Here is a 21,455-nt window from a genome sequence, read left to right on the forward strand (position 1 = left end):
CTTTCCAGAGAAATCCAGGCCTAGAACACATGGATGGATCACCCTCCTAAGAGAATGAGTTAAGTAATCTAAATTTTGCACAGAAAGTATCTTAGCAGAAGAGGGAAAAGGTTTATTTCCTTGCCTTTTATCACAAATTCAGTATCCCATCTGAACTGCTTCAGCCTTTCAGCTGAAGTCAAGCATAAACCCTTGTTGGCAGATCCTGGGAAAGAAAAACTGTAAGAGACTGAAACCAAATACCAAGTAAACCATTTGGGGAAGTTCCCAAGGAGAGAGAGACCTTCTATACACTGCAGTGCTCATCTATTTGGTTTGTTATCTAGCCAGTTCTATCTAGCCAGTTCTATCAAGCAGGACTTCTTCATTTTCTTGATTGTTTTTTTTTCCATTGGGACAGGATGCATCATTTACAAACTGGTGAACTTGGGGTGTATCTGTCCCCACCCCCTTTTGGAATATGCAGGGGTAAAGACAATTTTTGAAAGCTGTGTACTACACTGCTTTTCCTCCTAACCTTTCTCTATTAGCATTAGCATTCCTTTTTTTTTTTACTAGCCATTTGAGTATGTTGGTTGCTCTGACTATATTCAGTGTTATTTTTGCATTGCTTTATTTAAAATAAGAAAACTTCAGATTTATATTATGCTTCACTATTGCACTTTTCCTATTTAATGTTCTAGTTGGATTTACTGTCTACCTACGTAATATTAGTAAAAAGGTTAATTACTGTTTTATTCTGATGTGATGATTTTTATCTGGTCTGTGGTGCCACAAGTGAGAGTTTGTTTGGGAAGGTCACAGAATTACGGTATGAGGGTGACCGGGACAAAGTCTCATCCCCCACTCAAGCTACAAACCTGAAGATAAATCATATTAGAAAATATAATTTCTCATGTGGTACTACCACCCAAGCATGGGGTAATTCATAGTCCAGACCAAGGGATTTGCTTTAGTATTTTAGAACCCGCATGGATCCAGTTGTGAAGGTTTTAAAAGACACTTACTTCCACCACCTAAAATATGCACGTATTTTAAATTATGTGCAAAATTTAGCATGTATTTAGAAAATTTAGTACGCACATACTCTTTCACATGCACGCGACTTCCGGTTTTGCTGGGACAGGCTCATTTCAAAATGGCTCCCACTCCATCCCAGCAAGACAGCCCAACTTCTCAGCCAGAGAGGTCATCAGGCTGGCATTCCAGATTGTGCAGAATAAGGACATACTGTTCCCCATCTAAGGTATCCAGAGGAATGCCTGGATGATAAGGCAGGCCTGGCAGGGCCTGTGAAGATATTTCAATCATGGAGCTTCCTACTTCTGGGACTTAAGTACCTTTAGGGGGTCAAAAAAAGATAGACAACTAGGGTGGATGCACAAAACCACATGAACTTGGTGTAGGCTCTTGCACTCTGCATGCAGTTTTGCACACAAGCATGAGAAAAGTTTTCATGTGTTAAGGGGCATCCTTACAAATGGGCACAGTGGGGCTATGTGTAGCCTCAAAGCCACAGCTGTTGGAGAAGAACAGACCTGCAAGGAGCTTCAGAGGACATGTTACACCCACCGGCCGCAGCAACCCGTGCTTCACTCTCTTTCTAGCTCCTGGTGCTCTTGCGTCCGCAGCCAGCCACTGCCACCGTATTCCACCACGGCTCCGGGACACATGGCGGCCAGGATGCTGCCAACCAGTGCTCTGACTTGGGCCCTCCCTAAGCGCGTGCTGCCAGCCCTCCTTTTAAAGAGCCAACGGTGGGAAGCTCAGAACTGTCCCCAGGTGATGACATCAGACCCCCTGGCTATTTAAGGATGGCCTCTCTCCCCAACTAACTGACTTGGCAATGAGTTCCCTGGTTCCTGCTTCGGTGGTTCTGCCTTAGCATTCCTGACCTGCTGTTCCTGCTCTACGGGTTCCTGCTTCAGCATCCTGTTCCATGGAATCATGCTTCAGTGCTCTTACTCCGCGGGATCCTGCTTCAGTGCTGCTGCTCCACGGAGCCGGCCTCAGCGCTTCTACTCCAAGAGATCCTGCTACAGCAGTCCTGCTCCACAGAGCCGGCCTCAGCACTCCTATGCCACGGGATCTTGCTTCAGTGCTCCTGCTCTGCAGAGCCTGCCTCAGCACTCTTACTCCATGGGATCCTGCTACTGCGCTCCTGCTCCACGGAGCCTGCCTCAGCGATCCTACTCCATGGGATCTTGCTACTGCACTCCTACTCCACGGAGCCTGGCTCAGTGTTCCTGCTCCACGAGATCCTGCTGCAGCGCTCCTGCTCTACGGAGCCTGCCTCAGCACTCCTTCTCCACAGGATCCTACTTCAGCGCTCCTGCTCCATGGAGCCTGCCTCAGCTTCTCCACAGGATCCTACTTCAGTGCTCCTTCTCCACAGGATCCTACTTCAGCACTCCTGCTCCATGGAGCCTGCCTCAGCGTTCCTACTCCACGGGATCCTGCTTCAGCACTCCAGATCCATAGAGCCTGCTTCAGTGCCCCTGCTCCACAGTGCCTGCTTCACTCTTTCCTCAAAGGCACCACTACCTCGGACTGGGCTTGACCCTCACTTCTTGTCACCTGCCCTCGACCTCGGACCGGACTTGACCTCCCTGGTTCTCCCTGTCTCATTTGGCTGCTTCTCTGGGACCAGCCACGCAGAGGCCCACCTAAGACCAGCCGGCCCCGGCATCCAGGGGCTCAACCTGTGGGGAATGTGGGCTGGTACTGGCGAAGTTCCTGTTGGCTTCTTCTTCCTGGCCGGCCTCGCCTGCCGACGGTGGGGACCTGTGGGGCTCAACCCCCACAGAGAGAACCAACACCACCTCAGGCCAAGGGTCCACAATTCCTAACAGAGCAGTACCAATGCTGTTATAGCACCAGGAAAGCTACAGGGTTGGTGGCACAGGGCAAAGGGCAGCCAAGATTATACCTCTTAGCATTAAAATGTTATTAGGCATGTGCTGATGCTGAGAAAAGCTGGGCATTGAAATGATGAGGTTTAACTATTTGTGAAAAAAATGGTCTCCAGCTTTAGAGACGCATTGAGATGGCTCTTGCGGTGCTGTGGAAATTAGGAAGGTTGTGATTTATGATGACGCATCCTTTTGAATGAGGTAAAACCTGGACCCCTGTCAGGATATCAGCATAGGTTAATCAGTTTACTGCTTTGAACACATATCCCAATATTGGTATCCCAATATTTCTCCTTGGGGAGAAATATTGGGATACCAACTTGAATCTAGAAGTTGGTTTGATGATTCATGAGCAAAACGTGATCATGGAAGCCCCTGAATATCACCCAATGTTGGCGTTTCTATGAATAGGTCTATTTGAAGCTGTTTAAAAATGTATTTGAAGTGATTTAATGTTGTGATGTTTTTTCAATTTTTGTGACATTGTGAGATTAGGTTTTTAATGAATGTTTGATGTGTGATGTATGTGTGGGGTCCCTTGAGCCAGTTTGTGAATGTATTTTTGAGAGAATGTTAGTTTTATGATTTTATTGATGGGATGGCTAATTGATGGGTAATGATACCCATATAAATACAATCTTTTGTATATAAATATATGGCTAATTGAAGTTCATATAATACAGCATTATTTGTACATAAGAATTGTTCAGCAATGTTTTTGATTGTAATAAAATATTAAAATTGTTTTTGACAAATGATATATTAAATGTATTTTTGATATGTATGTTAAGCTATTTGCTTAGAGTGATAGATTTAACCCTTTTTTGTATTATATTAGATTTCTCTGTGGTGATGGTAATCATTATAGCCAGATTATTTGTTTGCCATAACTGAAAACATGCCATTGAGGAGACCACAGAACCAGCAATAATCAACTAAGAACCTTTTATTCTAAATTCTCATCTATATAGACTGAGGACATCAAGAAGGCCTGGGAGCTACTCCACCTGGATGTGAAATAGTTGCAGCAGCTCTGTACCAGCAGGAGGAGGCTACAGTTACTCTATATTTCCAAAATGCCCAGCAAGGAGATGTCAACATAGTCTGTTTGCTGTACCATCATTGACCCCACTATTGCCCTGCCATTCAACAATACCCTGCCTCAGCCTACAGCTGGAAATAATCCTCATGCATATAAGGCTACATCCTTCTAGAACCCATAGATATTCATCCAACAGTATGGTGGGCACAGCATAACACCTGGGACATGGCCTGCCATATCATGAAGCTCTACGTTTATTGAACTCACAGACTAACTATAGAAGTAAGAAGGGTGTTATCACCAACTCAAAATACCATTACCGGGAATCTCTATGCCTCCCTGCCATAAGGATGCTATGCCTTTTAGCAGCATCATGGTCACTGATGGGTTGGAATCCAAGGCAAACTCCAAAATATACTTCCCTGTCATTGGGCCTACCTCAGAGCCATTATCACTAGATAGGTACCATGCTATTAAGAATCATTGTAAAAAGCTTACGTTTCAGAGGGAACCTACATATGGCCTTGCAACCCCCTATAGCAGATGAGTATCCCACAGCTAGAATGATATCTCATTGCCTCCACCACTCCCATTAATGGAATACACACTAACAGTTTGCATGATGCTGCACACCACATCTCTATGCACACCAGCTGATGGCTTGCCACACACTTTTTATCCTTCTACAGATAACACCAAATTCTTCTCAGATGAGGAGGATAAAACAGAGCTTGACCCGACCCCTCCTACTGCTTCAGCTGCAGTGCAGGCTGCAGTTGCTAAGTAGCAACACCTGCAGTGGCAAAGCAGCCGGAACCTCCCCCCTATGGCTGATCAGCCTCCCCTTCCTCTGCCCACCCCCATAGGGCATCCTTCCATTTTTCCTCCAGTATCTGAGAATGCATGTCCTGAGGATACCTGTCCATTGCTGGGAAAGGAAGGTGGGCATCTCACAGGACAGCAAGCCCCCAAATCCGGCTTGCACCCTTTAGCTGCATAGGCTGGCTCTGAAGTTGGACCACCTGCTCCAAGTCCAGAGGCCCAGAATCTAGCAGCAATGGGGTCAACAGTGTAAAGGATGGGAGAAGTGTTTGGTGAGCTATGAGTGGAGGCTGCTAGCTGTGATGGAGCATCTCATGCAGGCTCAAGAGAGCCTCACAGCTGCTCATTAGCTAGTGGGAATGAGGTGATCACCACAGTTCTCAACCCCCTAAAGCCAATCAGGATCTGTGATTCTGAGGTTCCTGGGTACTTTTATTTATGTAAATAGTTATGTCCCTAGATGTTTCCACCCTACCCCCTTTTTTAACAAGTTTGTAAAAAAAATTTAAAATATATTTTTGATGAAAATGTGATATTAATTACTTTTTGTATGCTACATAACATGTCATCCCAATGTCTTTAAGGACAGCCTACTGCACATTCTCACACTCATATGCTGGCCTGCCAGTAGATAGACATGCACAAGCAGCCGTTTCTTATAACCTCTATCCTCCACTCATCTATTACCTCCAGATTTTTTGGGTCAGCATTCTAAATAGACCTAACTCTCCTGAATGTTCTTAACTGTAATGGCCACAACACAACAGCTTCAAACATACGGGCCGATACAGTAAAAGTCGCGGGAGAGCGGGTGAACGCCCGCTCTCCCGGCGCGTGCACAGGCCACTCTCCTGTGCGCGTGATTAACTAAATTAATTTATTTAAATTAAGGCCCACGGCAAAAAGAGGCACTAGGGACACTAGCACGTTCCTAGCACCTCTTTTTAGACAGGAGCAGCGGCTGTCAGCGGGTTTGACAGCCGACGCTCAATTTTGCCGGCGTCGGTTCTCGAGCCCGCTGACAGCCACAGGCTCAGAAACCGGACGCCGGCAAAATTGAGCTTCCGGTTTTCAACCCGCGAGCCGCGGGCCGATTTCAATTTTTTTAAAAAACTTTTTGTAACTTTCGGGACCTCCGACTTAATATCACCATGATATTAAGTCGGAGGGTGCACAGAAAAGCAGTTTTTACTGCTTTTCTGTGCACTTTCCCGGTGCCCGGAGAAATTAACACCCACCTTTGGGTAGGCGCTAATTTCTGAAAGTAAAATGTGCAGCTTGGCTGCACATTTTACTTACTGAATTGCACGGGAATACCTAATAGGGCCATCAACATGCATTTGCATGTTGCGGGCACTATTATGTTCGGGGGGGTTGGACGCGCGTTGTGGATGCTCTATTACAGCTTACTGAATAAGGGGTAAAGCTAGCGCATCAAAAACGTGCGTCCAAATGTCGGCTAACAGTGCACTCCATGGGAGCGAACTGTACTGTTTCGGCCTGATAGGTAGAATTTCTCAAACTTCTCAAAAACACCAAAAATTTCAATCTGTCTTCTACTTTGCTGTTAACTGGGTGCAAGATGCAAAAACAGAGATTCAGCCTTTCCTTCCAGGGGATCCACCCTCTCAGTCAGGAGCTGATCCAAACTAGCCAAAAATCACTTCAATCTTTTCAACAAAATCTTATCTTCAAAAACATCTTCACTTGATGACCTATTCAGTCTTCTCTTAAACTCCTCTGAATTGTGAGATCCTGGAATGGTCTCCTAACCCTCTCCTTGTACTACCGAACCTTCTGCTCTTTGCAGTCTGGCCTTCCCTCTGAATACTGCACTTGCTTAATGGTAATTTATAACACTAAAACTCATCCAAAAAAAAGGATGGTCCAAAAGCTGGGGAGGTATAGGATAAGCAAAAACCTATCTACAAAATCCCAAAATGATCAGTGAGAAAATATTTGTGTAGGTTTTAATCCCCGATATATATAGATGTGCAGGTAGTTGCTGTTTTCAATAGAAGCATCAGATTCTAATCATCCACCCCTGTTTCCCCAAAACTTGCTATGTCAATGAAAGTAATATAGAATGGCAGAATTTAGCCTTGGCCTTATGCTGATGATAACCAACTTGGAGTTCAACAGGTGGCTGATGTAACTGCAGCCCACTCCTCTCCTTCTCTCTGCTTACACTGGCTCTCTTCTCTGGTAGGGGCCTGCTATCCATCACAAGGTTCTCAGCATTTAGCTGGAAATCCTTTCATCACTGTGTCAACACTAAAATCTCTGGAACTCTGCATGTCAATAGAGGTCAACTGGGTCAGTATAATGGCTCCACCTGGGCCCCTGTCTTCTGCAAAACATGTAGGTAAAAGGAGTATTTGAATGCTTTTTCATTAAAAATTCCAGCTGCGAACTATCAGGGACTCGTAGATGTTACCATTACCTTGTTCCCTCACCCAATTGCACCCCTTATAATGGAGAAGGATCTACACAAAGCAACCCTTCAGAATTTGAGTGAGAACTGTCAGTTCCTCAGCTGCTTAAATTCCAGACATAATTAACATGAAATGGAGTATGTAGGTATGTAGATATAGCAAAGAAAATAATACTCTAGTTTTTTAATATGCAGGGCTCCTTCAGTAATTGTGGTGAAGGACCATCTATAGAGATGAAGAGTTAAGGCCAATAAAAGATAAGAAAAGGCTTCAGAAAATGAGTTCATCATCCACATAATCCTTGGATTTCTTATACCCAATATTTAGCATATTAGCCAAATCTATGTACACATATAAGAAAATCATACATGTATATCACTAAAAAAGGCACTGTACATGCATTCATCATATAAATGTACATGCATACAGGTTCTGTGCTAAAATTTACTATGTATTTTATAAAAGTATTCATGTACATTTTTTTCTGCACAAACCCTGCCCTTATATACATGTAATTATGCTAACATTCTCTACAGATAAGGGTATTTAAGTACAGATCTCATAGCCTATCTTCCTAACTGCATTATACCTAGAGAAAAGGGACCTTTGTTTAGCCATCCTAACTTCCAGTCAAGGGAGGAGGACTTTCTTGCCAGGGAGATCATGAAGTCCAGAACATCCTTGAGTACCTATTATATGCTGTTTTTGTAAACCTACAAGCATGAACCATAGAAGGCTGACAGCGAGACAAAGCCCATAACTGCAGATCCTATCTGCATTTTAGAATATATTCTACCTGTAAATATTTAAATATGTATACTGTACATACACAATGCATATTCATTTTTGGATATCCTGAAACTTGCCTTGTTTGTGGCACTCGAAGACTGGAGTTCACCATGACTGTCTTAGGACAAGATGTTGATGAGGAGGGAAGGCAGAAAAAGAGGCCAGATTTTCTTCTAGAACTGATGAAGATGCAGCTTTCATTCTGAGAGTTGAGAATTGCATGCTGGTCCAAAATGATAGCAGGGCCGACTTGCTTGTAGGCATAAAGCCTTACATACAGGTCCTCAAGGAAGTGCTGCTTAAAGAGTGCAGGGTATAGGATAGGTGCTTCAGGATGTTGGCTGGGTACTGTAAGAGGAATTGCAGTTTATGAGTTCTGTTTGGAGGGAGATGATTGAGAGGATGCTTCCATCTTAGTAACAGTCAGCATGGAATACTCCCTGGCAGCCACAGGGCCCCTGAATGCAACCTCTTCAAATATTTCTACCACCACCCCCATGGTTTTGTTCCTCCACCAGCTGTAGATCCACCAGTTCGGTGGGAGGCTCCCTCTGTGTGTCCACCATCACCTGCTAAGTTTCCTCCTCCTAACGCTCTACCACCTCAAGGGATGTCTCTTCCTCCAAACTTCTCTACCACCTCAGAGGAAGTCTCTCCCCACCCTCCAGGGACACAGGCTCCTCCATCTGTCTTTGCTGACATGGGGATGGCCTCATTTTGCAAACCATCTGAAAAGATAAGTCATGTTAGTTCTGCCAGGTTTTATACTCTGGCACTCCAAATGTCAGGTCTCAGGAGCCCCTTTTGCCTCTGATGCCCTTCTTCTCTTGCCATTACCTTCTGTGTCCATGGCCTGTGAAGGCACTGACAGAAATGACTGCACAAATTTTTGCAGAAGCACCGGACTTGGGCAATCTAAGGTAACTGAGGACTCCCTCCCAAAAGAGGAGGACATAAAAAAAATAAATGTCTTGCTATGCACAAATATCACCTTTCATATGTTAGTAAATGCACCTTCACCTTTGAAAATTTCTTAGTAACAGAGTATACCTTCCCTCTATTGCCTGCTGGTGAGTCTATTTCCTACAATCCCTTCTCACTCAGGCCATATTCTTCCTTCCTCCTCCTTTTCATCATTGGGTATTATAAGATAAGCATCATCACCCTCTGGAGGCAGACTTTGGATTTGGCCAGATTATGAAGCATGTAATAGACTAGAAGGATGTCACAGACCTTTGTCCAGGCAGTAGAAATATGTTTTGAGTAGGCAACAATTTCTCTTCATGACTGCCCTGGTCTGCTGGTAGCCCTGTTGTATTATCTGTGTGTATGTCAGTGGGATTCTGAGCAATGTTTGGCATTGACATCCTCTATCACCTGTAGGATAAAAGGCAGAAAAAAGGAGAATGAGATAGTCCAAGATGGTAAGCAGTGAGGCTATCCCCTGATACAGGCTGAAACAGCTATCCTGGGCCTAAGTGGCAAGACCACCTAGAGACAGAGGGAGAGAAATGGGAAGAAGTTACTTGCTGTACATTTTAATGAGACCAATGTACCTATTTAAAAGCCAACTCCCATTGAAGATACCATTCTGGAAGCAGTCATAAATTCCTGACTGAGAGAGGATGTAGGTATCATGACAGGATCCCAGAAACCTGGAAACTATATCCATGATGATTCCCTTGGTAATGCAGACCACCTACATATTGGGGCGGTGAAAGCCCATGTGGTTGTGGAGGATGGCCTCGTCACCTGCAGATGGCCTTATAGGGATGCGAGTGCAATTGATATCCCAACCAACAGATAGAACTCAGTCTTAATTGTAGTTGCTGTCTGATCTGATGGAATATACAGTTGTGTTTTCTTGAGAAATACAGCCAGAAACGTATCTATATATATGGAAGTGACTGACTGACTTATTCCAACCGTGACCCCTAGAGGTATCTGGAAGGTATCAGTGGCATTAAGGCCAGAAGTGTATTGACATTGAGGTACATTGGCAAGGAGTGGCCTCTGAGTGGAAGGGCATAGGTTCTGCTCTAACTGCTGGCATATGGTTTCCTTGTTGACCCTGAACCTGCACAAGCGTAGCTCCTCGAACAGATTCAAAAACTGTTCCCTGATCCTGTATACTCTAAGATGTAACACCTCCTCCTCTGTTCTCTCTTCCTTCTTAAGCATTGTGCCCCGAGTATCCATAAGTTTGTAATACCTATGTTGAACATCACTTCACCACCACTCACATATTCCTCTGATAGCCCCAGTCAGTTCCAATGACACTATCCAGTTAGCCTAATTCAGTACCAGTGACCCGAGGTGGACCCGAGACAAGGCACCCGCGAGGCCACCGAGGCAGAAACAGGCAAGGGAATTAAATAAAATAAAAAAGTATCGCTAAATTTTGAAAGCGAACCGCGCAGCCAGGCAAGCCCTTCCCCGGAAGCCCCGACGTCACGACCGGCTCCCCAAAGCCATTTAAAGGGCAACCGGCTCAAGGCGTCGCGCGCCTGGCGTCGCGCGCGTGCCCCTTCGTGCGCACCTTAGCAGAGTCATACTAGCAGATAGATTATCGTCCAGCACTCAGCATTCAAACGACCTCAGTCTACCAACAACCAGCACTCAGCATTCAAACGACCTCAGACTACCAACAACCAGCACTCAGCAGTCAAACGACCTCAGACTACCAACAACCAGCACTCAGCATTCAAACGACCTCAGACTACTAACAACCAGCACTCAGCATTCAAACGACCTCAGACTACCAACAACCAGCACTCAGCATTCAAACGACCTCAGTCTACCAACAACCAGCACTCAGCATTCAAACAACCTCAGACTACCAACAACCAGCACTCAGCATTCAAGCAACTCCATAATTAGACACAACCAGCATTCAAGCAACCTCATTTTATCCTCCACTAAACACTGACGCCTCAGTATTTGAATTATCACTAGACCTAACACAATTACTATGATATACTCCCACATTCCAGTGCTTAAATACTCAAACTTCACCACTAATATAATGAGCACAAGGAATATCAATACATATTACAAAACCCTCATCCCTATAATGACGTCACCCATCACTCAAATGATAGGATTAATGACTTTTTCTATTATGCTACTGAACACACAATCTTTACTAAAAAAAGCTACACTTTTAAGTGACATACTCAACAATGAATCTCCTGACATATGCGCCATCACGGAAACATGGTTCAAGAGCACCGACGTTGCCGTAATAAATCAACTACCATCAGATGTATATGATTTGTTCTCCATTCCGAGACCTAAAAAGAAAGGAGGGGGACTTCTCCTAGCAGCAAAAAAGAAGTTCAACCTCGCACTGCAACACACCACTCCTCCTCATAAGATAGAAATTGGTCTCTTTAAATCAAAAAGCCTTCAAATTTGCCTAATTTATGCACCCCCTGGCATATTGGAAAAAAATCCTTCAATTCTTACGGAATACATTACAAAAAATATTGACATCAACATACCAGCCATCATACTTGGAAACTTAAACCTCCATTTTGACCGTTCCCCACCAACACCTGCATGTGATGCCACTCTCGCTACCCTTAATGCCATCGGATTTAAACAAATTGTATCAGGCCCAACACACAAGGCTGGCCATACTCTGGACGTTATCTTCACGAACTCTCTCGTACTCCCTGACCAACCCCAATGCACACCTATACCATGGTCAGACCACTTCCGAGTAGACTCGCGCTGCTCCATTAACTGTAACCCCCATACAACACAATCAAAGAAAAGAACCATTGAATTAAAAAAAAATGCCAAACAGATGATATTATCGAAGCTCTAACAGAAGACCTCCATAAATTAGATCTCTCAGATGCCAATACGGCTTGTACCTCATGGCATAAACTCACCAGCTGCATTTCTAATCGACTGTGTCCTCTACTAACGAAAGAAATCAGCTCTGATATAAAAGATAAAAAACCATGGTATATATCGGATCTTAGAATGATGAAGCGCGAACTCCGTAAACTGGAAAAGATATGGCGTAAAAACCAAGATCCAACATATCTTCAAAAATTCAAATCTCTACTCCATAAGTATCATAAAACAACTGATGAAGCAAAGAAAAACTACTACACATCTAAGATTCATCAGTACCAGTTCAACCCACGTGCATTATTCCAATATGTTGCTAACATTATTACCCCACCATCAAATAGCAAACCAGAAAATGACGATAAAAATAAATGTGAGAAACTAGCTACATACTTCTATGACAAGGTTTCTAATATCATGGCGCGCTTTTCTACATATCATCCTCAGGCATCGCTGCTACCTACAAGCACAATGATCACCTCTCCATCTCTCTATAATTTTGAAAACACGACTGCATCAGAAATTGAAGCGACTGGTATTTTCCCTACACAACTCAAGCATGCAATAATAAAGCCCACGCTCAAAAAACCAGATCTGGATCCATCTGAACCCGCCAATTATCGTCCAGTCTCAAACCTTCCTTTCTTATCAAAAATCATAGAGAAAGTAATCAACAAACAACTCACTGATTATCTAGATGATAACCGATTACTCTCCCTGTCACAATATGGATTCCGTAAGAACCATAGCATGGAAACGCTTCTAGTATCCCTTTCAGACTCTATTCTAAAAACACTAGATTCTGGTCAATCATACATTCTTGCCCTTCTTGATATTTCCTCGGCATTTGATACGGTGAATCATAATATCCTCTTGACCCTCCTCTCTCAAATCGGCATCACTGGCACTGCGTTATTCTGGATCCAATCTTTCCTGAAAGACAGGACATACAGTGTCAAGTTAGGATCCCAAATATCTAAACCCAGAAATCTTCTACAAGGTGTACCACAAGGTTCTTCGCTTTCATCAACTCTGTTCAACATTTACCTATCCCCTCTCTGTCGACTCCTAGCAAAACTGAATCTCCGTCATTTCATATATGCTGATGACGTTCAGATTCTCATTCCTATCAACGATTCCCTCTCTAATGCACTGAAAACTTGGGAAGCAGCCCTGGCTGAAATAAAAAAGATTCTCACAGAAAACTTCCTAGCAATAAACACGTCCAAAACTGAACTCATTGTCATCACGCCACACAATAACATTTTCTCTAACTCTTCCCATCTCACAACTTCAGTTCTTCCCCAACTACAGCATGTCCGCAGTCTTGGCGTCATAATCGACAATCATTTTTCCTTAAAGAAATTCATCTCGACCACTATCAAAAATGGTTTTTTCAAACTTCACACTCTAAAAAGAATAAAACCCCTACTACATCCACAAGACTTCCGGACTGTGTTGCAAGCCACCATACTGCCAAAAATTGACTATTGTAACGCTTTACTTTTAGGTCTCCCTAAAAACTCTATTCTACCATTACAGATGCTACAGAACGCTGCAGCACGATTAATCACTAATACCCGCCACCATGATCACATTACACCTGCTCTCATGTTCCTGCATTGGCTGCCTGTAGCTTCTAGGATTATCTTTAAAGTTCTCTCCCTTATTCATAAGTCGGTCCATAACCAAGAGATGCTATGGTTCTCGGAGCATTTCGTTTTTCGTACCTGCAAGAGACCAATAAGAAATATCCATCAAGCTAAACTAGCATCTGCACCAATGAAACATATCAAACACGTTACCACTAGAGACCGCGCTTTCTCCATAGCTGGAATTAACTTATGGAACAAGATGCCCACTGACCTGCGTCTGGAACACTGCCATAAAAATTCAAGCAAGGACTGAAAACGTGGTTGTTTGAACAAGCCTTCACACTATGATATCTGATTAATCCGAATTGACAATTAATATTCTACCCACTTTAACTCCCTGCTCCTTGTCCCAACGACCCTATATTTTTCCCCCAAAATTTAATCCTCCCTCTGTTCTCCCGCTCTATCCATGATCAGGATACTTCAATTAGTTTCAAAATAATAGAATATTCCTTTGTTCAATTTACGTCCTGTGGCTTCTACCAGCTCTATTATTGAATATTATGCTCTAAAGTTGTTGTATTAGTTCATAAATGGTTTTTAGTTTCGTACGAAATCATTTTAGTTGTTTGTAAAACATTATATTAATTTATAGTTTACTATCTGTACTGCCGGTTATCGTATATACCTGTTATCTGTAAAGCCTGTTGCTAATTTTTGTTAATTGTAAACCGCGGTGATGTATCTTTTTACGTACTGCGGTATATAAAAACCTCTAAATAAATAAATAAATAAATACACACACACCCAGTTAGTCCCATTGAGATCCAATGACACACATATACACACACCCTGCTTCAGAATTCAATCATTTTCTTATTGTCACATCTGTTGACATAGTCATTATCATGCCCCTTGCACTAGAGTTTGTGGCCCAGCCTCCAGCTCCTCTTCCATCTCCTCCACCTCCTCTGGATCATCCTCCTTTAGCATATTTTCCTTGTTGACATGTTCTACCACCTTGGCATACATAGAAAGTGCATGCTTTGAAGAATCCCTACCTCCTTTCATTTCCTCTCTTTCCCTTCTCACATCCCTTCCTCCCCCTGCTGTGATCTTCTTCATTCCTATAGCTGGGTATCTAATGGACCTGATTTGAGATATCAGAGGTCTCTCATTCATTCCTCTGGCCTGAGAGCTCTACCTATGCCCCTGCCCAATCACTACTTCCACCTTCTCTGCCTCTCCCTCCTGCACTATAATAGGCCTTCTTCCTTGATCCTCTCCATGCTCCTCCTGATACTCCAACCCCTTTTCCTCTCCTCATCACTACTTTTCCTGCTCTCACCTTTTGCTTCCCTTTCATGTCCATGCACACACACATGCATAGTCATTCGGCACTTTCACATTCCATTCTATTCCCAAACATATCCTCTCACTGATCTCTTTCAAGAATCCTTGTGACTCAGAAGACTAAGACTTACAGGCAGAATCACACTCACTCACTCACCTACCCTCAGACCTCTCTTTGAACTCTCATTTCTCCTTCAGTCTCTTCACTTAGGGTTCAATTTATCTCCTGCTCCTCACCTTAACACTGACAGACAGCCCCATATTCTAGCCTTCTTTGTAGACTTCAAGAAAGGAAGAAAAGTGATGAGAGAGAACTGAGCAGCCTCATGCTAATTAGCTGTTCAGTGGCATTGAATGAAAGATCACTCTACCTCCTGCCCAGTTGTCAGATAAAGACAGATGCCTCCCTGCTTCCCATCCAATTGTCAGGTAACCACATATCCATAGTCCCCTACTGATCCATCCAGGACCTGCCTAGCTTCAAAGTAGCCCAAACCTTTTTAAACAAAGGGCCTCTTGCAGCATTTCAAATCACCGAGAGGGTCAGGAGCAGGCAGAGTGAAGGTTGGCCCTTTGATAATTTGAAAGGGAAAGCAGGCAGGTGGCAGGGTTTCCACAAAGCTATGGCAGATAGGGTGTCAGTAAAACTATTCCTAAGAAGCTGGCAAACTTGCTATACACCTGGAAACCCTACCATCTTCCTCACCATCTACATTTGTCCCCTAATGGGAGTGTAGTGGGTGGGGAGGTGAATGGCAAGTAGGCACACTCATTCCACTCACATCCCTCCATACACTCTTGCTTTCTTCTTTGCTCCCTTTTCTTACCCCTCTCCTCCACCTCCTCCTGATTCCCTCCCTTTCTTCTCGGTCTCTGTGTATGCCTCTCATTCACAATCCCTCTAAACCTCTCACGCTTCTAAACCTCTCACACCCCTTCCTCCTCTCTCTCTGCTCTCTGCTCCTCTCATTCACACTTCCTTCCCTGCCTCTCACCCCCTCTATTCCACTCACAACCCCTCCCCATCCTTTCACCCACACTTCTTCCCCTTTCTTCTCACCCCCTTTCTCCTTTCACTCATATTCCTTCCCCTCCTCTCACTACTTTTCTTCATCACATCCGTCATCTTCTTTTCCTTCCCACCCCTCCACTCACCCTTTCCTCTCCACTCCCCTCCCTTCACTTAACAGATGACTCTCTCACCTCACAGGACTTCTCTTCTGCTGGCTGTGGTTGGGAGACTTCCTGTCATATTGGCGGGGATTGGGGACTTCTCCATTACTTCCTCTTTCTGTTGCCATGCTGTCTTGTTGACGGGAGTTGAGAACCCAGCCAGCATGTTCTGCTTGCATAGCCATGAAACACTTGCTGACATAGGGCTTAGTTTTAGAGACTTGTCAGATATTTTTTACAATATGTCAAGCAGATGTCACTGTCACAGTCAGCTTTCTGTTTCAGCTCATGCCTTGATAAAGAGGCAGCATTCAATTTATAGGGGTAATTTTGTAACAGCCAGCATACATTTTCAATCAAGTACACACATAAATTAAACCAGTTTTCAAAGGGAAAGTAGGCACATAATTTCTCTTTGAAAATTACCCTACCAAACCTCCCCGCACACATATACACCTGCTAATTTGTGCCCAAAATGTTTTCAAGGAAATGTATTTATTTGGTTAAAATTGTATACCTGCACAATCTATGATACTCAGTGGTTTACAAATTGCATTCATAAAATTACTGTACTTAAAAATATACTTTTAAAAAGGCAAAAGCATGAACAAAAGTGCAAACTCTGGGTAACGCTACCTCGGGGAACACATCTGATCCCTTTGGACAAACTTACGTGCATACAGGATATGTGGGCCTAAGCTTACCCACATATCAGGCGGGTAATTTTGTTGCAGGCCATTTCCGTGGCTGCAACACTGTTTTAGCTGCAGAAATGTCTTAGAAAATTACCCTCCTGTATACAAACCCAGGGGTTGATGTATAACCCGCAGTGGGATGCAGGATGAATAGGCGCTAATGAATCCCCTAATGCAATAAGGGAATTAGCGCCTATTCAACACGCGTCTGATGTGGAGTGAGTCTAATAGCACTAATCACATGCAAATGCATGTGATTGAGGCAATTAGCATTACATAGAAACATAGAAACATAGAAATGACGGCAGAAGAAGACCAAATGGCCCATCCAGTCTGCCCAGCAAGCTTCACACATTTTTTCTCTCATACTTATCTGTTTCTCTTAGCTCTTGGTTCTATTTCCCTTCCACCCCCACCTTTAATGTAGAGAGCAGTGATGGAGCTGCATCCAAGTGAAATATCTAGCTTGATTAGTTAGGGGTAGTAGCCGCCGCAATAAGCAAGCTACACCCATGCTTATTTGTTTTACCCAGACTATGTTATACAGCCCTTATCGGTTGTTTTTCTTCTCCCCTGCCAATAAGCAAGCTTCTCCCCTGCCAATAAGCAAGCTACACCCATGCTTATTTGTTTTACCCAGACTATGTTATACAGCCCTTATTGGTTGTTTTTCTTCTCCCCTGCCGTTGAAGCAGGGAGCTATGCTGGATATGCGTGAAGTATCAGTTTTCTTTTTTTTTCTCCCCTGCCGTTGAAGCAGAGAGCTATGCTGGTTATGCGTGAAGTATCAGTCTTCTCCCATGCTGTTGAAGCAGAGAGCCATTCTGGATATGCATCGAAAGTGAAGTATCAGGCACATTTGGTTTGGGGTAGTAACCGCCGTAACAAGCCAGCTACTCCCCGCTTTGTGAGTGCGAACCCTCTTTTCTTCTCCCCTGCCGTTGAAGCAGAGAGCTCTGCTGGATGTGTGAAGTATCAGTTTTTCTTCTCCCCTGCCGTTGAAGCAGAGAACTATGCTGTATATGCATTGAAAGTGAAGTATCAGGCTTATTTGATTTGGGGTAGTAACCGCCGTAACAAGCCAGCTACTCCCCTCTTTGTGAGTGCGAATCCTTTTTTCCACATTTCCTCTTGCTGTTGAAGCTTAGAGCGATGTTGGAGTCACAGTAAGCATGTGTATGTTTATTTAATTCACTCCAGATCCAAAAAACAAATGTGAGTCTAGAACGCACATTGAGCACTCAGCCTGCTCCTTCGGTACTGCCTCCTACTTAATATCGTTGCAATATTAAGTAGGAGGAAAAAAATTAAATAAAGTTAAAAAACTAGAAAAAAAAAACACTGGCAGTCGGGTGCAGGAAACAGACACTCGAATGACAAGCATCCATTTCCTGAAGGCCCTGGCTATGCGGCATTTAGGAAAACCGACGCTGATAAACTCGGCGTCGGTTTTCCTAACCGGCGGACCACCGACGCCAACTGGGTTCTCGTTAGCGACCCCCTAATTTAAATGTTGCATGGTTCCCCCCCTTGGGAACGTGCCTGGGGCGAGTTAAGAAAGTGAGCGCTGACTACTCAGTGCCCGCTTTCTGCGCATATTTATTGCATCAGCCCCATAGTTTAATAATTTGCCATCAACTTGCTGCTTTCCTTCACAGTTTTCTGTTGATAAGTAATTCGATTCCAATAATACTGCTGCCTCTGCTATATGATTTTAGTGCATCTGAGTGTAATTAAATATGATGTTTGTGTTATTTAGACATGCACAGGCTTATCCAAAACTTTGGCATGTTTTCTGCATTTCTCCATCTGATTCAAAAGATGTGGAAAAGAGAACGAGTTAACAAATCAATGAAAACATGGAACACAATAGCAGTTGAGGACCACAAAGTCCATATAGTCTAGCCATTTTCCTTTCCTGTTTCAATCTACAGCCCCAATTGATCTCTCTAGCTGCACCTTAACTTTCTTGCAACTATAGATCTTCTCTGCTTGTCCTGGGCTTTCTTGAACTGTAAAACTGTATTTCTGTAAAGTGATAAAATGGCTCAGAAGCTCAGAGTCACACAGTTGGTCAACTGTATATATAACATATGGGTATCTCAAAGCCATAGCACCCTTATCATTCTAAACTGACAAGCACTGAAAAATAAATGTAAATAATAAAAAAGTAAGTTAGGAAAATGAGAAACTTGGTGGTAGAAAAGAAGAAATTTGTGGCGGTTATAACTTTTAGTAAGATTGTATAATTTTATGACAACACTGTTGTGACCCGCTGCCCACGGGCCCCCTCCCATGAGCAGACTTACCGCGACTCTGCCCTTCTTCACCCAATGCGGCAGGACGCCGTCGTCGTGCCTCCCACGCGGCTGGAGCCGCGGCCTGTCCTTTGCTCACGCGGCCCGGAGGCCTTCCTGTCCAGATGTCCCGTTCAGATGTTCCATCCAGGGATCCTGATGTCCTGCCTTGATCTTCTATATCCCGATGTCCTGTCTTCCTGGATGTTCTTCCCTGCATCTTTGTATGTGCTCCTGGCCTTCTGACCTGTTGGGCCTAGGAGTGGCCAACAGGTGGGATCTCTCCCTGCACTTTGGAGCTTCCGTTCCCATCAGCCGTCGGAGCTTCGGATGCCATTGACCCCGACATCGGAGTTCCTCCTCGCCTGGATCTTCCCTGCGCATGTCCCGCTCTCCTCGTGGTCCGTGACCAGCCTTCGGGCTGTGTAGGGCACGCAGTGGGACAGGATGGTCCGCGACTCAGTCTCGCGGGTGGGCTGAGTAGGGTGCCTTGAGAGACTGTGCAACTGTCCTTCTGCCCAAGTGTGATGTCTTCGTATCCCGAGTCTTGCTACAGTTCCTGCCTGGTTCCAGTACTCGAGTCTTGCTACAGTTCCTGCCTGGTTCCAGAACCTGTACCCTGTTACAACACTGATCTATCAATGTCCTGTCTTCGTGTCAAGGTCCTCGACTGCCCTCTACCTCAGGCCAGGCCTGCTGCTCCATGCTGTTCGCAGCAGGTCCGAAAGGGCTCGGAATGGTCAGAGGACCATTCAACTTCCAACATTCTCGGATGTTGGCCTCGGGAGCTTGCAGGCCTGGCAGAGGGTCAGCCCGCCAGCCACACTGGAATATGCTGCCAACCCTCAGGTCGGCCCTGGGTGCGCCTGGGGTCGGGCTGAGGCCCTAGGGCACACTAAACAACGCAAGGCCTCGAGGCCGCAACAGAATGTAAGGCCTTCAACGTAGAAAGTATGCAAGGCCCTTGAGGCCGACCGTGACAAACACAAATGTACTAATTTTTCAACTGCTTATTATTTTCATAAAAATAAACTTAGGGATTCTTAAAGGGGGAAGCAATATTGTGTCAGTTGTACTGTAGCTGCTGCAAGGTCTCCATGAGACTCCTGCCCTATTTTCTTTTTTTCTTACTCTATTCTTTTTCCTTCTTCTAAAATGGGCAAAAAAAAAAAAGTGTAAGGGGAAATCCTACCCTTTCGAATCTCTGATGGCTCTTATCAGGCCCTTGTATTTCTCTGTGGCTACCTGAAGGAGCTTTTGGAGGGATGCTTCTGGCCAACGCAGAAGAATCCCCCTCCGAGCTCTGGGATTTCTCTCACCCCCGAGGTTAAGACTCCTTTGCCAGTTCCTGAAGGTTTCCTCCACTAACAAGAAGTCTCTGCTGCTTCCCTGGGTCCAATTGGTCAAAAGAGTTAGGCAGTTGGACTGAGGCCCAGCCAAAAGCCACAGTGGAGAGAGCCTTGACCACAAATGACAGCAATTGCTCAGAAACAGAACCATTCAGCTGGGACCAAAGAATATGGTGAATGGTCCAAAGATGCTGTGGCTATGAGCAGCAGAGAAGTAGGAAGGCTCTAGGCCAGGCTCCCAGCATTGATTTTAGTGCAAGTACCTAGTACGGAGGATAGAGGAAGGGCATCAGTAGCCACATCGGTCATTCTAGGAAAGCTGATAGACAATGATAATCTGAGCTGAGAGCATCTTGGCAGTATGTGTTATACAGTTATGTAAGTTTTCTGTGGCTGCTTCTACTAAATTTGAATTTTAACATTCACTTTTCTAAGACCATTCATTAAATTTGGGGCAATATTGCTCTCAAATCTCTGTACTTCAAGCAACAAATATTGATTAAGGACAATACTTACCTCAGAAAAAAGTTGGAATCTTTAGACACTAGCTATAGATATAAGAACTTGCAATTTACTAATTTTCTTAGAATTAATTCAAAGAATAAAAAGACATGAAGTTACTAAGTAGCACATTTAAAAGAAATCAGAGAAAATATGTTTGCACTCAATGCAAATTAAGCTCTAGAATTAGTTGCCGAGAATGTGGTAAAGGCATTTAACAAAACTAGGTTTAAAAAAGGTTGGATAAGGTCCTGAAGGAAAATTCCATAAACTGCTATTAACCAGGTAGTCTTGGGGACCCGGGAAAGCCACTCCTTATCCCTGGGCATAAGCAGCATGGCATATGTCTACTATTTGGGTTTCTGCCAGGTACTTTTGACCTAGATTGGCTACTGTTGGAAACAGGATTGTTGAGAACGGGGGAGTTTAGTGTACCCATGGGCCTCAGCCCGACCCAGACCTTCAAGGCCGAGCCAAGGGTTGACGGTGGCTCCACATGGCTGACGGTCTACCCTCCGCCAGGCCGGCAAGCTCCCAAGGCCAACATCCAAGGATGTTGGAAGTTGAATGGTCCTCCGACCATTCCGAGCCCTTTCGGCCTGCTGCGAGCAGCATGGAGCAGCAGGCC

Source organism: Rhinatrema bivittatum, chromosome 2, assembly GCF_901001135.1.
Source record: "Rhinatrema bivittatum chromosome 2, aRhiBiv1.1, whole genome shotgun sequence".
Classification (NCBI taxonomy): Eukaryota; Metazoa; Chordata; class Amphibia; order Gymnophiona; family Rhinatrematidae; genus Rhinatrema; species Rhinatrema bivittatum.